The sequence below is a fragment of the Amblyomma americanum genome, chromosome 8 (assembly GCF_052857255.1).
Source record: "Amblyomma americanum isolate KBUSLIRL-KWMA chromosome 8, ASM5285725v1, whole genome shotgun sequence".
Lineage (NCBI taxonomy): Eukaryota > Metazoa > Arthropoda > Arachnida > Ixodida > Ixodidae > Amblyomma > Amblyomma americanum.
The window spans coordinates 19542228-19562229 of NC_135504.1; the positions used below are offsets into that span (position 1 = coordinate 19542228).

Genomic DNA, 20002 nt, shown 5'->3' on the forward strand with positions numbered 1-20002 from the left:
AGGGAGCTTCTGTAAGCCAGGAAAGGCCAAGAATATCAAGTGCAGGTGTCGCCATCACCGGCCGTCTTCGCAAGCAAACTGCGACGACGTCAAGACAGATTTTCTCTGCGGGTTTCTGAGGCTAGGCTACACCGTCATTCACTTCCTAATGGTGATCACGGAGTCTTTTCTTTTTTTTTTTTTGCTATGGCGTCCCGAGTTCGAATTGACTAGCGTGGGAAAATATTCAACTTTAGCTTTTATTTCCTTAGCAGTAAGTGAGTATTTTGATGTCAAACAACAGCCCAATCATAAAGAGACAAGTACTCGATTTTTGCTCCGCACAAGAATTGACTAGACTTTTGCTCAATGTTCGTTCATTGTAGAGTTAACGATATTGTGCTGCTACGTTATAGGCGCCGAATAGTGGGGGGGGGGGGGGGGGCTTTTAACACCGCGAAGCAGCACATGTGCTATGAGAGGCGTCTTAATGGAAAACTCCGGATTGATTTCGATCAGGTGTGGTTTTTTAGTGTCCACTGACATCGCACAGCACTCGTGTATTTTCTGCATTTTGTCTCCAACGAAATGCTGCACTTGGGAATACATCCCGTGACATTGGACTCGGCAATCCAGCGCCATCTTGCCAGTTGTCACTCTGATCTGACAAGCTGTAGCTGGCCCTAAAGGAAAATATAAGGTATCGGAAAGGAATCGAGGGGCAACAAAGGACACCTGGAAAAGGATCGCGATGGAAAGTACGGTTGTTGGAGTGTTCTTCGCTAACGCGATCCGAATTAGACATGCGCACACACGTGCGCCATCTAATGGCAAACTTTTCATTTAATTTATTCACTTTTTATTCATTTCCTTCGTGTGTTCATTTATATATTCCAGATAACCTCATGACACTTAGGGCTTTAGGAATAAAGCGGTACATACAGAGTAGAGACATTACGCAACTGACAGGAAGGGGTAACCCACACATGGAAAAGAGCTACAACGTACAATGCCTTTATATGCGCGAGTGTGAAGTAGAATAGCATGGATCAAATACACCATTTCTACACCAGATGATGAAATACAACAATCAAAAAATATTTAACAAGAGAACTCCCACATAAGAGGAGAAAATAGAGATTACATCTTACAAACACCGAAAAAAACATGTTTAATATGATTAATAAGATCATCGGTAAAAATATTGAGGTAAGCAAACAGGATGCAATGCACCGGTTTATAAACACAACGTAACACGTTATAAAGAAAAAAAATCATTCTGCACTGACTCAAACAAAGAACCAGCTACTGATCCGGAGGACTCGGGTTCAATCCCGGCCGCGGCGGCCGCGTTTCAATGGAGGCGAAACTGTCTGTCTGTCTGTCTCTTGTTGCCAGGAAGAAAGAAAAGGAAAGTGCACAGGCCTGCTCACTGGCTCAAGCCGAGCCACAATCGCTACCACGTGCAGATGGTAGGAGAGTTGAAAGATGGGATAGAAAGACAGAATAGTAAAGACGCGCTAAAGACAAGGCCGATCCCGGAGGTAGTGCAATACCGGGCCAACCGGTGGCGGGAGTGAAGCATCCTTCAAACTCTCCGCCACATTTCCAAAAATAAGTCCAATTGGACCCGTAACAGATACTCTACGGGGTCCGGACATTCGCTGTGCGATGCCAGTGCACGTCAGAATAATTTCGACCACCTGGGGATCTTTAATGCGCGATGTCAGTGCATGTTAAAGATCCCCAGGTGGTCGAAATTATTCCGGAGCCCTCCACTACGGCACCTCATTGTTCCTTTCTTCTTTCACTCCCTCCTTTATCCCTTCCCTTACGGCGCGGCTCAGGTGTCCGCCGATATATGAGACAGATACTGCGCCATTTCCTTTCCTAAAAACCAATTATTTTTATTACTATTAATTGAGTTTGAAACAAAGGAAAGTGAACCCACGATAAACGATATTATAATACTAACTTCTCGAAAGTAAAGGTTCTCCCTAGAAAAACGCCCCTTCTCCCACACACTCGTACAGAGTGCAATATACCATCTCGCACCACGAGTGCGCAACTTAGCATTCCCCTGCCCCTGGCCTGTTTTTCTTCACCCATATCACTTTCGTCCTTCGGGCCACCTCTGTTCGCGGCAGAATAGCGGGAGAGTGGCGGTCGCCGTAGGCTACGCGGACACACGTGCACGTGCTTGCGTAGCGATACCAGAGTATGTACGCTTCTGCCACGCTAGCCGCCCCTGCCGCACCGACACCACCACGCAAGCCGTACGCACAGAAAACAAGTTCAAGAGAAGAAAAAAACACACGCGCCAACGCGGTGGAAACGCAACTCGGTGAAGGCCGCTGCAGCAGCTGGAGAAACAAGGCGGCGACGGTGAATGAAGGTGACGACACGGCGCCACGCGACGGCAGGCCACGCCCCCGTTCACAAATCGATTGCGACAACGCAGGGGGTGACGCGTCCGGAGGTAGCGCCCACCAACCACACCGACCGCAGCCAACCACGCTTCTTGCGCACTCTCGATATAGCGTCATTCGCTGTACGCCCCGGTGACCCCGCGACACGATTCGAGAACATTCGCGAACATTCGCGCACCTGCGGAGTGCGCGCTGCCCTCTCCAAGAGATCCGAGCGGAAATCTCAGTGGAGGTAATCTGTGAATAGCCACTCTGTGGTATGCGCTACTCCGATCATCACTCGAGGTGACAAAAGCTCCTAAAGAAACAAAGAAACGCAATCCAATTTTCACTAAAAGATCCAATAATCTGTCGTTCAGTGTTCAGCATTTGCTTTTAAAAATTGTGGAACATCATCTTGAATGCTAGTTAAACATCGCCGTTTGTTTAACTGAACTGTTCATTCGGAAGCAAAGGGCGTACAAGAAATTGGGGGTTTAAATTGCACTTTCATGCGAAAGCGCAAAGGATCCATGTCGCAGAAAAGCCGGCGTTGGCGTTGCCGTCGGCGTGACCTGAAAAGTTAGGAGAAGTCGATTACAAGAGGCTCCCATAGATGGCGCCTGCAGCCACGCCAGCGGTGCATCGCAACCCCTGAGGCCCTTGTGTTGCGGGTCAGGCGCGCGCTACTGCTGTAAGCCACGCAGACACGTTCGTACGGCTTGGTTAAAGTGGGGCTTTATTTGTATGTCGTGTAGTCTTTCACAAAACTGACTAAATATTCTTAAAATGTTCGTGACATATACTGTGTTCTGTATAACTGATTACCCCGAATTTGTTTGTTCTTGTCTTGATTTAAGTAGACCCATCCTTATTATTGTACAACTGCTTACTGTTCTATAATTGTTTTTATCTGGAAGATGGGTATTTTCTGACATCCGCCCACCCCTGTAAAAACTCCGGTTGGGTTGACAGCATGTTGAAAATAAAAAAAAATAAAAAAATAATGACTGTGACTGCGAAAGAAGAGACAGTATACATGTCTGCCTGAGCAAGAGGAACCGCCGTCGCGTCATACTCAAAAAAGGCGGAGCTTAAGTGTCCCCCAATTTTATTTCCCGCTACTCGATGCAAAGCTGTGATTTAATGGTGACATGAGGTGTTCTAGAAACTCAGTAAGCCCTGTCTAGAAGTGGACGCCTGTGTGGTTAAGCCTCAGACGTTCGCAAACAGAAATGCGCATGACGTCAGGAATAGTATGGGAAGCCAACAGTCACCAAAACCAAAGAAAGCATAGGAGAACGTTTCTGCATTTTTTTTTCATTTTGTAGTGTTGATCAAAGCGAGATTATGAGTGTAGTTATTTTACGGCTGAAATATATTTGATTACAAAGTAGAAGAAAAACAACCCCATGCCACCAGTGGGATCTGAACCTACGACCTCCGCATGTGACGTAGGCTGCACCATACCAACTCAGCTATAGCGGCGGCTGTCACATCTAATACTTTCGGGTGCATTTCTGTTTATGTTTCGGTGACAGTTGACTTCCTTAATGTGTATTACATAAAAACTCCCTCATGTCCATACCCTTGTCTGCTCAACGACGTCAGGCAGTTGCTGACTGAAAGCGGAGTCCGGCTGTGGTGCCTGCATTATAATTTTTTTGCCTTTTCTACAAATCATAACAGTTTCACTTTTTTTTAAAGTAGCCCCTTTCCCTTCGAACGTGTCAATCAATGATATAAGCCAGCTTCAATTTGTCACCAGGATCGGTTCAATGATTATACTTCCCTTAGCCACGCAGCCGCTTACTGTGCAATGAATTACAAGACGAACTGTACCAGCAGCCCGTCAAGATGCTCTTGTTGTGAAACCGTCATCGCGCTCGCGCTAAGCAGACAACGAATTAAGCGTTAATCAAATTGCTATCACCAAAAGATTTTTTCCGTCGCCAGAAATCGAATCCTGGCTGTTCGCAGTTTACCCCGCCGCGGTGGCTCAGTGGTTAGGGCGCTCGACTACTGATCCGGAGTTCCCGGGTTCGAACCCGACCGCGGCGGCTGCGTTTTTATGGAGGAAAAACGCTAAGGCGCCCGTGTGCTGTGCGATGTCAGTGCACGTTAAAGATCCCCAGGTGGACGAAAGTATTCCGGAGCCCTCCACTACGGCACCTATTCTTCCTTTCTTCTTTCACTCCCTTCTTTATCCCTTCCCTTACGGCGCGGTTCAGGTGTCCAACGATATATGAGACAGATACTGCGTCATTTACTTTCCCCAAAAAACCAGTTATTATTATTATTCGCAGTTTCTTTTTCTTGTTTCGCGTGTTCCTACCAGCTCTGAACAGGCAGCCGTCACCCGTCCTATCGCGACCGCGCCTCCGACGGCCCATACTGTTTTCCCTTTCCTCCGATTTTTAGGTTTTCAGGTCACGGGCATACTGCATGTGTATGCAAGTAGTCTGCGGGTTGCTGGAGATGAATAAGAAACGATAACACTAATAAAAAGACGTTAACAACTGCTTCTCAAGTTGCTGAAGCCCACAGCAATACTTTTTACGCCGCCACCCCTGCTTTCTGTGCGTAAGAGAGCTTACAGCCAGGCAACCGTCTACACTTCATACCTCCCTAACTTACCCAACATGGTTACCTTGGAGAAAAATGTTAAAAGTCAGAGCTCTCAAGTACGCGGTCTGTCTCCCCCCCTTCCAGTGTCAACGTGGAGCCAAGCAGACGCCTGTGGTCACTAATGCTCATCACCCCCCGCCCCCTTTAACTATTGCTTTTAACCGCTAAGCGTATTTAGTTAGCATGACTTATTAGACAAGCTTTTGTTCCCCACGAGGCATCATTCCTGAAGTCCGTTCCAGATGCTTCCGGATCTGCGACCATCCGTGGTTGAGTATCACTCGTGTTTACGCTTCTATACTATTCCAATTGTGCGAGTTGCGAATAATAATAATTGGTTTTTTGGGGAAAGCAAATAGCGCAGTATCTGTCTCATATATCATTGGACACGTGAACCGCGCCATAAGGGAAGGGGAGAGGGAGTGAAAGAAGAAAGGAAGAAAGAGGTGCCGTAGTGGAGGGCTCCGGAATAACTTCGACCACCTGGGGATCTTTAACGTGCACTGACATCGCACAGCACACTGGCTCCTTACCGTTTTTCCTCCATAAAAACGCAGCCGCCGCGGTCGGGTTCGAACCCGGGAAGTCCGGATCAGTAGTCGAGCGCCCTAACCACTGAGCCACCATGACAAACAAAAATTCGGCTCGAGTTGCCCCGTTTCGATTGCCGGCTTGCTCGCTCGCAGTCTTCTAAGAACCTCTTCGGAAACGACACGCACGAGAGGTTGCGAACACCGCCAGCGACTTGTTCGGACCGCTGTGCATACCATCTCCGAGCTTAACACTCGCGCGCTCGTGTTTCAGCGTGTCCCATCAGGCACGACGAAAAACAGATCGCCCACACAGGAAACCCCCCCCCTACGCACACACTCAGCGCCACCCTCGGCACGAGCGCAAAACAACAAAAAGCGCGCGCACTCGCCCCTTGCGACAAGGCCGCAATTACAAGCCGGTTGAATGGAGTGGGGAAGAAAAATAACAAAAAAAGATCTCCCGACGTGGCGTTAATGATTGCCTTCTGAAGCAGCTAGGACGCCACGCTGTAGCACGGCTTAGCGTCGCTTGGCGCCCGGCTTTAAGCGAAACGACGATGCCGGAGGCGGGGTGGAACTACGGAGAGGTGACAGCCGTTTTCGGTTTATCGCAACCGGGAATCGGGCGTCCGTACGAGGCGGCTCATTAGGAGCCCACTCTTGGAGACGCGAATTGCATTTTGGCAACAATCTGGCCCTCTTTAATCGTCTACACCGCCTGCTGTTCAAGCAGTCTAGGAACTTCTTCGAAGACGACACTCTTAGCGCGTATACTTGGATACACCTGACTGGATGACTAGCGGAACGCATATGTTCCGCACCAAATCACAGCTGTTAATTGGATTCTGCCCGTTAGCAGACAGGCTAGACCTCAAACGAGTATTGCATAGCTGTTGTTCCTTACGAAAATGGTATATAGCCAATCTACAGACTTATAGACTTTATTGCCTTCCCATAGATATTTCTTTTTGTCGCTTCATAGTCTATAGACTGTCTATAGACAAAAGTCTAAAGACAAAAGGAGGCCCTATTCAGTCAGCATATAGAAAAAATTAGGGAGTCATAAAAAGTAAAAAATAAACAAGCACAAGCTACAAACACCGACTTGTATTAAAACAAAAAATTGGCTGTGGTTTAGCTCTGGTTAAAACTGGAGCGACGCGATAGCTACACCAGGCCGAGTGGAACTCGCTCAGTCGAATTGCGAAGTCAGCCTCTCGCAGCCACCCGCCGCGGTGGCTCAGTGGTTAGGGCGCTCGACTACTGATCCGGAGTTCCCGGGTTCGAACCCGACCGCGGTGGCTGCGCTTTTATGGAGGAAAAACGCTAAGGCGCCCGTGTGCTGTGCGATGTCAGTGCACGTTAAAGATCCCCAGGTGGTCGAAATTATTCCGGAGCCCTCCACTACGGCACCTCTTCTTCCTTTCTTCCTTTACCTCCTTTATCCCTTCCCTTACGGCGCGGTTCAGGTGTCCAACGATATATGAGACAGATACTGCGCCATTTCCTTTCCCCCCAAAACCAATTATTATTATTATTATTATTATTATTATTATTATTATTATTATTATTATTATTATTATTATTATTACTCTCGCCGCTCCGTTTCGCTGGGCGTTCCTTTTTCATCTTCGTCCCACTTGACACAAGGCATGCGCACAGCTGTTGCAGTTGTTGCGCGCCGCGCCGCCGGCAGCAGCAGCTGCTCCGCACCACGTGATTAACGCACGTGACCAACCACGGGACCAACGGCGGCGCCACGCTGAAGGCTCGAAATGCTAGCGTAATGTAGCTATCGCTACAAAAAATACAGCAAGAGTGCTGTACCAAAGCACAAACATACAATGAAGTGAGCAAATTTCATTACACTTGTAAAAAACATAAAATAAAAATTACGAGAAATCTGTAATGTTCAATGACGGGCGAATGTGTGTAACGCTTCATCGAAGGTACGTTTTTGGCCAGTTGGTCCGACATACTTGTGAGGAAAAAACCGCGACTTCAAACAAGGCGAAGATGAGAACTGCCCAAGGCGAGCGGTAAAGAAAAAGCAAGACCACAAAGGGTTATTATTTTGGAAGTGGCACAATGCACAACCTTGGGCTTGACACGTGTGTAAGTGAGCCATCGGTGGCACTTTTGGATCAAGAGACCCGGTTTTTGATCAACCTGTGAAGCACGTGTTATTGCGCTTTTCTGTGCACTTTTGGTGGTTATCTCGCCACCTTTGACGTGAGATCATCTTGGTTAATAATAATAATAATAATAATAATAATAATAATAATAATAATAATAATAATAATAATAATAATAATAATTGGTTTTGGGGGAAAGGAAATGGCGCAGTATCTGTCTCATATATCGTTGGACACCTGAACCGCGCCGTAAGGGAAGGGATAAAGGAGGGAGTGAAAGCAGAAAGGAAGGAAGAGGTGCCGCAGTGGAGGGCTCCGGAATAACTTCGACCACCTGGGGATCTTTAACGTGCACTGACATCGCACAGCACACGGGCGCCTTAGCGTTTTGCCTCCATAAAAACACAGCCGCCGCGGTCGGGTTCGAACCCGGGAACTCCGGATCAGTAATCGAGCGCCCTAACCACTGAGCCACCGCGGCGGGACACTTTTGGATCAAGAGACCAGGTTTTTGATCAACCTGTGAAGCACGTGTTATTGCGCTTTTCTGTGCAGTTTTGGTTGTTAATGCGCCACCTTTGACGTGAGATCATCTTGGTTAATAATAATAATAATATTAATAATAATAATAATAGTAATTGGTTTAATTGGTTTTGGGGGAAAGGAAATGGCGCAGTATCTGTCTAATATATCACTGGATACCTGAACCGCGCCGTAAGGGAAGGGATAAAGGAGGGAGTGAAAGCGAAAGGAAAGTAGAGGTGCAGTAGTGGAGGACTCCGGAATAATTTCGACCACCTGGGGTTCTTTAACGTGCATTGATATAATCTTGGTTTGTTCCTTTCTTTGTGATGATAATAATAATAATTGGTTTTTTGGGGGGAAAGGAAATGGCGCAGTATCTGTCTCATATATCTTTGTGATGCGCAGATACCCCTTTTGCTCCTACGGGTGTTTTTCCAATAAGCCTTAATAATAATAGTTGGTTTTTGGGGAAAGGAAATGCCGCAGTATCTGTCTCATATATCGTTGGACACCTGAACCGCGCCGTAAGGGAAGGGATAAAGGAGGGAGTGAAAGAAGAAAGGAAGAAAGAGGTGCCGTAGTGGAGGGCTCCTGAATAATTTCAACCACCTGGGGATCTTTAGCGTGCACTGACATCGCACAGCACACGGGCGCCTTAGCGTTTTTCCTCCATAAAGACACAGCCGCCGCGGTCGGGTTCGAACCCGGGAACTCCGGATCAGTAGTCGAGCACCCTAACCACTGAGCCACCGCGGCGGGCTCGTCCTGTTTTGAAGTGGCAGCTTTTTTCCCCACAAGTGTGGACACTTCAATGCGGCTCTACGGCTACACTGTCACACCGCGTTGCTTCTGTAAGGATATCGGGCCTCCTCTGGCAGCTGTTGGCCGCATGAAGGATATATCTTTAAAATCTCTCGAATAAAACATAAATGAAAAGGAAAACAAATATATACATCCACTTACATACGCTCCGCATACGCCGACCTGAAGGTACGGGAAAACAGCCGACCCGGCGCAGTCAGTGCCAAACGACGTTCGCAATCATCTCGTCTTCCGGCATGGCACCCCACCGTTGTTTGTCGCCGCGGACGCGGTGTGGGACTCGACAAAACGTGGGTGGGAAGGGTGGGTAAGGAGGTTCTGTCCAGTCGTTGACAGGTTTCTTGTAGGTTTTTCTATTCTTTAAATTTCGCAACAGGCGCGTATCACAAGGAACCAGGTCTGCCCATGCATTTCCTGTCTGCTCGGATACCGCTGCGTCCTTTTTCGAAACACGTGTACACCACGTGTCGGCTGAGATGACCTTGCAGTCCCACGGGCTACCTTAATCCTGTAAGAACTTAGATCGCCGCGTCTAAGTGACCACGCCAGACAGAACGGAAGGAATTAAGGGAAAGAAACAGGCAGACAAAAAGACAAGAAAGAAAAAAGAGAGAAAGCACGAAAGAAAGAATGAAAGAAAAGAAGGAAGTAACAAAAAAAAAGAAAGATTCTCCAACCATTCAATAATTAAACAAGGCGTGCGACTGAATTTGAACAAGGCAATGATTGCAAGGCGTCGTAGCGCTGCGTAAATATGGCCTAGGATAGGACTGTGACAAATTCTGTCACAAGTTATTGAGTGACGTCGAAATGACGACACAATGAGACGTCATATGACGCAACCAGGAATCAGTCAATTACAGAAGGTCGGCGCCCCGAGAGCACTCGAGGGACCGTCTGCTTAATTTTGTGTAAAAAGAAATAAGAAATGAGCAACGATGAAAATAACTAATATTTTATATTGCCGCGCTACGTTTATGGAGGAAAAATGGTAAGGCGCCCGTGTGCTGTGCGATGTCAGTGCACGTTAAAGATCCCCAGGCGGTCGAAATTATTCCGGAGCCCTCCACTACGGCACCTCTTCCTCCCTTTCTTCTTTCACCCCATCCTTTATCCCTTCCCTTACGGTGCGGTTCAGGTGTCCAACGATATAGAGACAGATACTGCGCCATTTCCTTTCCCCAAAAACCAATTATTATTATTATTATTATTATTATTATTATTATTATTATTATTATTATTATTATTATTATTATTATTATTATTATTATTATTATTATTATTATTAATGATTGCAATACGCCCGCAGATAGCTGACCCGCAACCAAATGTACTCTCGGAGACAAACTCTGAAGCGACTGAAGGCCTCAGCAAATTTCGACCACTTGGTGTTCTTTAACGTGCACTGACAACGCACAGCACAATGGGCCTTTAAAATAGAATTAGAAAACAGAATTCTTACAGAAAAAATTGAAAATTGAAAATTGGTTTTGGGGAAAAGGAAATGGCGCAGTATCTGTCTCACATATCGGAGGACACCTTAACCGCGCCGTAAGAGAAGGGATAAAGGAGGGAGTGAGAGGAGGAAGGAAGAAAAAGGTGCCGTAGTGGAGGGCTCCGGAGTAATTTCGACCACCTGGGGATCTTTAACGTGCGCTGACCAGAGGTGGGCAACCTCATGAGGTTTCGACCTTATGATGTCGACCTCAACCTCAAAATGACCTCGGCCTCACGTCGTGAGGTGAGGTTGAGGTGAGATCGGCGACGGCTCGAAATTTCGTGAGAGAGGTCAGCAAACCAGTGAGGTCGTCATTCAGTGAGGTAGAAATTTTGACGTCGAGACTTTCTGCAGTTGCCACGTCTTACTCCGACGAGTGCCGCTTCCGAAGCGGAGTTGAAGCGCATCACCGCAGTGTTCATGCAATGACGCTTGGTGTTCGGTTTCCCCTGTTTGGACAACCGGATGTCACAGTTCCCTCTTAGCTTCCCGTGCTGCGCCGTAATGTCCGTTCAGTACGAGCGTACAGGAAGACGTACCCCTCTGGTCTTCCCGGAAGGAGTGTTACTGTCACAGCACGCCACTCTCCCTCCTCCTTGCCCCGCTGGCGTAGCACCCGGCTGCCTGCCAGTCGGCTCAAACTCCCGGGAGCACGCAAAGCACGTAACTCAGATTGACCCGCGGTAGCTTTGTTTGATGCCGCAAACAAATAAGTGCAGTCCAACAAGCACGCAATAAATTCGTCGCAGCGCGGATGGCCCCAAACAAGTCTGCTTCGTGTTCATGCTCGTTGCCGGCGCTGACGTCATGGCTCTTGCCTTGCAGTGGAATAAAGGAGATCCTGCTGTACATTACCAGCTGACTTAAAAGAAACTGGAGTAGTCGGCACAGGCTAGAGAATGTGATTCAGATGGTTGCTAGCAAGGACACCTGCAGATTTGATTAAAAAAGCAGGAAGCCAGATAAACCTGTACAACACCGTCGAAGCTTTTGATCGGTGTCTTCCCCTCTTGAATCTCAAACCAATTCTGTATGTTCCCTTTCCGCAATGCGAGCAGAGGCAAATATAATTTTACTTATATATCCTTCCCCGCCGCGGTGGCTCAGTGGTTAGGGCGCTCGACTACTGATCCGGAGTCCCGGGTTCGAACCCGACCGCGGCGGCTGCGTTTTTATGGAGGAAAAACGCTAAGGCGCCCGTGTGCTGTGCGATGTCAGTGCACGTTAAAGATCCCCAGGTGGTCGAAATTACTCCGGAGCCCTCCACTACGGCACCTATTCTTCCTTTCTTCTTTCACTCCCTCCTTTATCCCTTCCCTTACGGCGCGGTTCAGGTGTCCAAAGATATATGAGACAGATACTGCGCCATTTCCTTTCCCAAAAAACCAATTATTATTATTATTATATATCCTTCCGAATAACCTCTCTGGACTCCGGTTCCTTGTTCCTTCTCGGAAATTCACTTATGCCGAAACACCGCAACACGATGCGAACGCACCAGCATAGCGGTGTTGCAGCGGCGAAAAAATGCATTACTATAATGAATGTATGGTGGTGAGGTACCTGATTCCTTTTCCTCTTTTTTTTAATGAAGACGAGTGAACAGAACTGATTACGTGCTGGCGCTGTGCTGCTGAGTCGCCGTTTCAAACCTTCTAACAGGACGTTTAGTGGCCGGGACACACTGTTGTTCACTTGTTTTTAGTGTGCGATTTTTTTTATGTTTCTATTCATTATCTTTCTTTTCTCGTATGGGATCAGTTTGGTTGGTGGCCTGCCTTGCAGACGACCAGGCACTACAAGTTATCTTTTTTTAACTATTTTGCAGAAACCCATCGTTCACCTTGAACGGCATCGTAGAATGCTCGCGCGGTGCTCGTAGGTAAAAAACGTCGAAGATGCTGGTGTACCATTGATTAGTTCAGTTTTGAAGGAAAGCAAGTGATTGACTTCAAGCAGCTTGTCTCAGACTGGTTGATGAAATGGTACCCAGAATTCTGTTGAAGCGTATGAGTACTTACGCGTTTTTTTTTTTGTCCCAGGGTGAGGGGTGGGGGGTGCTCGGAAAAAGATTTCGCTGCGGGGAAACTTGAGCGGAGAGCCATGGTGCTCTTGACAGAGAGCGGTTCACGCTCCCCACTCTAGGCCAGTTGTTTTTACGTGTGTGAATTTAATAACTGTGCACAGTGTTCGAAGACACAATATAGCCCTTTCTTTCAAAATGACGAGGGTTCACTGACTCATCAGAGAATTCCAAGGATTTCGATACCATTGCCATCGCCACCTGGAAGGAAGTGGCGGAAACGGGGGTGGGCCTTGGCTTCCCAAGAACATTAACACGTTATCCTTAACTATCAGCTTCAGGTGTTCCTATTTTCCCGCACAATAATTGCCTTCGGTTGCTGGGTAATGGGCAATATTTAACCAATATTCTGACAACATTTAATTTGGTAGCGGTATATCAGACTTCCCCGAGCTCACAAGGATACACTGTTAGCATCATCATCGCCATCATCTGGAGAGTCAAAGGCATGTGTCGTTGCATGATCTTTGCAGTATGTCATACAGGACAACTGGCGCGTTTACCTGCTGGACAATCCGAATGTCATTAATGCGGACTGGGTTATGGGCACCCTTTGTAATGCGTCATGCGCGCATGTGTAGTAATGTGGGGTCCATATGGATCTTGAAATGGGGGTGGATGGGGACCTGGTATAACGAGAAATTACATCGTTGTCTCGTGAGTAGGTGTGATGTCATATTACAGCACCATCACGTGACTTGGTTAGATGGCACATTATATAGCTGTCACGTGAGCTGGAATGAAGTCACACTCACATGATGACATCACTAATTATTCTCATTAGTCTTAGCGTTGCATAAACATATTAATTACCGTTAACAATTTATGTGCCGTCATCATATTCGTCACGTGACTCTTCGGCTCGTGACGTCGCATGGCGCCGTTTCTTGCGGACTTTTTTGCGGATATGACCTTGAATGTGGGGCATCTAATCCTTTCGTATTAATAAAAGAAGCCGCTCGCTTCTACACCGATATAAATACAACGTGCCTCTCTGTTGGTGTACTACAGTCGCAGCTTGTTAAGTGTTTTCGAAGGTAACATACAGAGGACTGAAAACAGCATTCTCGCTATGCCGGATAGAGCTAGAATATCGAAATATACTGATATGCGTCTGCATAACCGCGGCATTAGAAAGTACATCGACGGCCAGTTTCTTAATATCCGGTAACTATTCTCAAGCCTGAAAAGAGTGTCGTGAATACCTCCCCCTTCCTCCCAATTTCTGGTAGATGGTGTAGAAGGGCTGTGTTTGTCAGTTGCCGATTCGTGCGTGAATGAGCGAGAGGCTTCCTATACGAACAAGTATACACGAAGCAGGTTGCCAAATATTGAAAGATATAAAGTACTCACCGATGTACTGGTGGCAACCGCGTACGGGACACCCATGCCCGCAGGCCATAAACTCTTCGAGGGCTCATCCCAGATTATAAGCTTCTCCTATTGCGTGCACATCAATAGTGTCTGTACACACATTATTAAATAATACCATCATCATTTTGACCTTCCTGTCTCGCAGGATTCTCAGAATTGTTTTTAACTGAAAAACTCCTTAATCGCTCTTTGTTTTGTTTTCTGTTTGTTTTCTGAAATCGAGCAGCCGACCTCAACCTCAAATTGTGAGGGTGAGGTAAGGTTGAGTGAGGTCAGCAGTGGCCTCAGGAAAAGTGAGGTGAGGGCATCAAGAAAACCTCAACCTCAGCTGATGAGGTTGAGGTTGAATGAGGTGGTGGTCTTCACGCCTCCACCTTTGGCAACCTGGTCGGGTCGGCGGCGTCGTACTAGAGCGTCCGGTACCTTTGCAGGCACTAGAAGGGGCTCTTAGCACGAGTGAGGTCGGCAAATTCTTTTTGAGGTTGAGGTGACGTCCAGATTTTTGAGGTCAAATGCCCACCTCTGGCGCTGACATCGAGTTCGAGTTCGAACCCGGGTACTCCGGATCAGCAGCCGGGCGCCCTAACCACTGAGCCACCGGGGTCAACAAAGTGCCAACCTGAATTTTATTAGGCGAATGCGCTCGCTCCTCAGACCCACACCACGGAAGGAGAGCGGCCGTGCTCGTGACGGCTGCGAAAAATTGTCTATATATAATTGGTTTTTTTGGGGAAAGGAAATGGCGCAGTATCTGTCTCATATATCTTTGGACACTTGAACCGCGCCGTAAGGGAAGGGATAAAGGAGGGAGTGAAAGAGGAAAGGAAGAAGGAGGTGCCGTATTGGAGGGCTCGGGATTAATTTCGACCACCTGGGGATCTTTAACGTGCACTGACATCGCACAGCACACGGGCGCCTTTGCGTTTCACCTCCATTGAAATGCAGCCACCGCGGTCGGGTTCGAACCCGGGAACTCCGGATCAGTAGTCGAGCGCCCTAACCACTGAGCCACCGCGGCGGGTCAAAAAAAAAATGTCTCTTCCGATCCGGAAGTCGTCGCATGACACAAGGCCGGCCGGCAGAGAGAGAGAGAGTGAAGCGAGAACAGCCAAGCGAGCGTCGGAGACGGCCGAATAGCGAGAAGATAGACTCGCTAAGCGGCCACTTGACTGATGGAAAACTCGGTCAAGCGAGTCTGACTCGCCTTTCCCGCCGGTGTCGGTCACGTGGTTGAGGCCAAGCTTAGTTGCCGATTAGGCGTGAGACGCTACGCCTTTCGCTACGTATATCCTGGCCTAGCTGAGCAAAGCTGCTGATTTTTTTTTTTTTGCTTCAGTCGCCGTTGTTGCGACTGAAGCGAGAATGAAAAGGAAAGTGCACGGGCCTGCCCACTGGCTCAAGCTAAGCCACAACCGCTGACACGTAGATTTAAAGAGATATGAACCCGCCGCGGTGGCTAATAATAATAGGTTTTGGTTTTTTTGGGGAGAAAGGAAATGGCGCAGTATCTGTCTCATACATCGTTGGACACCCGAACCGCGCCTTAAGGGAAGGGATAAAGAAGGGAGCGAAAGAAGAAAGGAAGAGAGAGGTGCCGTAGTGGAGGACTCCGGAATAATTTCGACCACCTGGGGACCTTTAACGTGCACTGACATCGCACAGCACAATAATTGGTTTTTGGGAAAGGAAATGGCGCGGTATCTGTCTCATCTATTGTTGGACACCTGAACCGCGCCGTAAGGTAAGGTATAAAGGAGGGACTGAATGAAGAGAGGTGCGGTAGTGGAGGGCTCCGGAACAATTTCGACCACTTGGGGATCTTTAACGTGCACTGACATCGCACAACACACGGGCGCCTTAGCGTTTTGCCTGCTAAAAACGCAGCCGCCGCAGTGGCTCAGTAAGGAGATTTAGCTCAGCGTCTAAAAACGCCCGAATGAGCGTAGTAGCGCGAAGCGCTTGTGCAGCTCCACCTATTGGTGAAAAGCGGAGTTACGCTGAAACGAACATGAATTGCGCTTGCCGTTACTCTACCAAAATTGCTACATAAAGGCATTATTTGTGTTTCTGGTACATATTTGAACATTAGTGCTCCTTTCAATCCAATATAAAGTATGTCTTGTTAGAAAAAAAAAGTTTGGCACTGTGATAGTCAAGTCAAGCCGAAGCCCCACGCGGCAAGCTCACCCACTTGAGATCGTCCCCGAATGGCCTTGTCGTGGCCATTTCCTGCAAAAGGCAAATATCTTCTTGCGTGCTAAAACATTTGCGCGGCTTCTTTGCTTGCCCCGGGTTCGAACCCGACCGCGGCGGCTGCGTTTTTATGGAGGCAAAACGCAAAGGCGCCCGTGTGCTGTGCGATCTCAGTGCGCGTTAAAGATCCCCAGGTGGTCGAAATTATTCCGGAGCCCTCCACTACGGCACTTCTCTCTCCCTTCCTTCTTTCACTCCTTCCTTTATCCCTTCCCTTACGGCGCGGTTCAGGTGTCCAACGATATATGAGACAGATACTGCGCCATTTCTTTTCCCCCCCAAAAAAACAATTATTATTATTATTATTCTTTGCTTGCAGGCGTGCTTGCGCCGCATCCGTGCTCGATGAAGCCGACGCGCCAACGTTCGCACTGGAGGCCGCCATGTTAGTCCTCGAACGCTCACATGCTGGGCCCTCTCCGCTGAATGTGCGGACCCCGTAGAGTATCTGTTACGGGTCCAATTGGACTTATTTTTGGAAATGTGGCGGAGAGTTTGAAGGATGCTTCACTCCCGCCACCGGTTGGCCCGGTATTGCACTGCCTCCAGGATCGGCCTTGTCTTTAGCGCGTCTTTACTATCCTGTCTATCCCATCTTTCAACTCTCCTTCTATCTGCACGTGGTAGCGATTGTGACTCGGCTTGAGCCAGTGGGCAGGCCTGTGCACTTTCCTGTTCTTTCTTCCTGGCAACAACAGACAGACTCCGCTGGAAAGACCAGACGAGCGGGCGAGCGCGCAGCGCCGCAAACCCGGTGGCCACCTGAGCGATCTGCGCATGCGCACTGGCGCCCTCTCTCGTCCACTCCGCTCCGCTGGCCGCTGGCCCGCTCTGCTAAAAGTCTCTAGTGGTTAGAGCGCTCGGCTACTGATCTGGGGTACACGCGGGTTCGAACCCGACCGCTGAGGCTGCATTTTTATGGAGGCAAAACGCTAAGGCGCCCGTGTGCTGTGCGATGACATTGCACGTTAAAGATAATAATAATAATAATAATAATAATAATAATAATAATAATAATAATAATTGGTTTTGGGGGAAAGGAAATGGCGCAGTATCTGTCTCATATATCGTTGGACACCTGAACCGCGCCGTAAGGGAAGGGTAAAGGAGGGAGTGAAAGGAAGAAGAGGTGCCGTAGTGGAGGGCTCCGAAATAATTTCGACCACCTGGGGATCTTTAACGTGCACTGACATCGCACAGCACACAGGCGCCTTAGCGTTTTTCCTCCATAAAAACGCAGCCGCCGCGGTCGGGTTCGAACCCGGGAACTCCGGATCAGTAGTCGAGCGCCTAACCACTCAGCCACCGCGGCGGGTCGTTAAAGATCCCCAGGTGGTCGAAATTATTCCGGAGCCCTCCACCACGCGGCGCCATTTTCTCTTCTTCACTCCCACCTTCCTCTCTTCCATCACGGTGCGGTTGAAGTCTCCATTCAGAATCGAGACAGTTACTGCGCCCTTTCGTTTCCTCAAAACTATTTTTTTTTTCGGCGTGCGATAGCGGGTGAGCCAGGGCAGAAGGGCAGTCGTTGAACTTGGCACCGGACCAGGTCCGCACGTCGCCCAGCTTGCTCCAGTTCCGCGCAACATGCGGCCGCCGATGAGGCAGCTTTCTTTTCTTCGCGGCTGTCCGTGGAAGAGCCTTGGTGTCCTCTCAAAAACGGTGGAGTTGCGGGAGGCCATCACGTGACCGTGCTGTCCAGTGACGACGCTGATCAGACGGCTCTAGAACCTCATCGCGGTTTGTCTGCCTGCGGCGCCGCGGGTTCGAAACCCGGTGGCGGATATTTATTTGAATTTCTTTATTTTTTTTCACTTGGCACAAAACGCACGAACATCGCAAACACAAAAATCGCAATATCTAGCTCGGCGTTTACCCAACGGAACAGCGCTTTCGCACCAAGTCTTATCTCACCTTCCCTTTCTGTTAACCCCTTTACGATTGAAAACCCAGGCACCTACGCTTAAGCTACCATGTAGGCCTGTATGTGCAGAATCGACCACGCCACCGTCTCTAAAAAGAAGACATGTTACACTATCCACGCGTAATGATGATGTCTGGGTGCGCCCGAAATTTCGAAATAATTATAAATTTCAGTCACTACAGCATAATCTGCCATTTATTCTAAATGAGCATAAATGTGTGATGAGTTGCGGCGTAAAAGAACTGAGAATGTTTTTTCTTTTCAAAGAATGAATGGCTATGCGTGTTTACCTTTTCATTTGCAAGTGCTGTTTTTCAAGAACATGTATTATATTTTTCTTTATATTTCTGTCTGCTTAACTTCTCTTGCTGGTATTGTGCTGTGTTCAAAACTATAACTACAGTTTTTGTAGACACATTTTGAAATCATATGCTGTTTAGTTAATAATTAAATTGCATTTCTGCTATTGTATAACTCATTTTAGTGAAAAACAGCGCACAAGCAAACACAGACAGAAAGAAGGGGACAAGCGCTGATTTTTTTTTTTTTAAAGCATGGCTAAATATATACAGCACAGCATACAGCATTCAAAAAGCATATAAACAGCACATAAAAGGCGGATAAGAAGCCAGCATCCAAACTCATCGCTTAACGTCGCATATCCAAGAATTCCATCTCTTTTGTTGAAAGAAGGATAGACGGGGTGCTGACACATGAGTCCTCCGCTTTTGCTATCGCCCTGGCCTCGATAATTTCCCTTGTTATTGCGCACTTGTTTCGTGCCAGGATCTGGCAGCCGTGAAGGTCGGGTATGCAGGCAGGTTTATGATTGCAACGGTGACAGTGCTTAGCCAGAAAACCTGATGAAGCAATGGATCTTACATTGTTGTTATGCTCCAGTAATCTTTCGTTAAGACACCGACCGGTCTGGCCGATGTATCTGCTTCCACACGGTAACTTAATTTCATAAACAACACCCTGACCACATGGAACAAAGGGATTCTGGTGGTTGATTTTGCATCCAGGACGAGGCTTTTTCATTGGATTTGTCGCTTTACACAGTTTTATTAGTTTTTCCGGGGCAGAAAACACAACCTTAACATCGGCCTTCTTGGCTTAACATTGGCCTTCTCTATCAGCGCTTGTCCCCTTCTCTCTGTCTGTGTTTGCTTGTGCGCTGTTTTTCACTAAGATGCAAAACCAACTAGCCCATTCAGCTGCTGTATAACTCATTGTTCTTTGTTTTCTTAATTTATGTTAATTAATATGGACACTACCTGTTGCTGTAAACCACTACTGCCTTGTAGAAGGGGTCATGGGCCTAGTCAAGCTGTCGAGACAGCTTTTAGCTCTTGACCCTTTCCAGGATCCTTTATTTCTGGAAAAATAAAAGAATTGAATTGAACTGAAATTGAATTTTCAACACACGCGCATGTCTCTCTGGTTCGAGCATCAGACAGGAACTCGGGCACGATACGAACGCGTCGTAACTCTGCCTTTCTATTCCGGTCTTGCTGAATCCATATGGAGGACCCAACCCTCCCCCCCCCCCCCCCCCCCTTTGCCTCGGTGGCCTCGTCCGCTGAGGCAAAAGACGTAGACCTACCGACCTAAACCTTCCGCAGGCAGCGGAGAGGAAAGGCTGGGGGGGGAGTGAACATCCGGCGGAAAGCGCCGATTTCAACGGCTGTTGAAGGAGCAGTTTAGTTACTGCTGTCGCAACACTGCCGCTCTACAGCCGCACGCAGAAAGGAGGAAAGACCAGCGGAGAATAAGAAGCATGTTGATTTTCTTTTCTTTTTTGCAGCACGCGTCTGTGCAGCTCCTCCTGGATGTGAGT

General features: G+C 48.0%; 1 protein-coding gene and 1 pseudogene across 2 annotated transcripts in view; both read right to left on the reverse strand.

Annotated features, from left to right (window-relative positions):
• The window catches only part of Mrtf (Myocardin-related transcription factor), a 228713-nt gene that overhangs the window by 189588 nt on the left and 19123 nt on the right, over window positions 1-20002 (reverse strand). The window lies entirely within an intron of this gene.
• Window positions 1502-1640, reverse strand: LOC144102847 (U2 spliceosomal RNA; annotated as a pseudogene).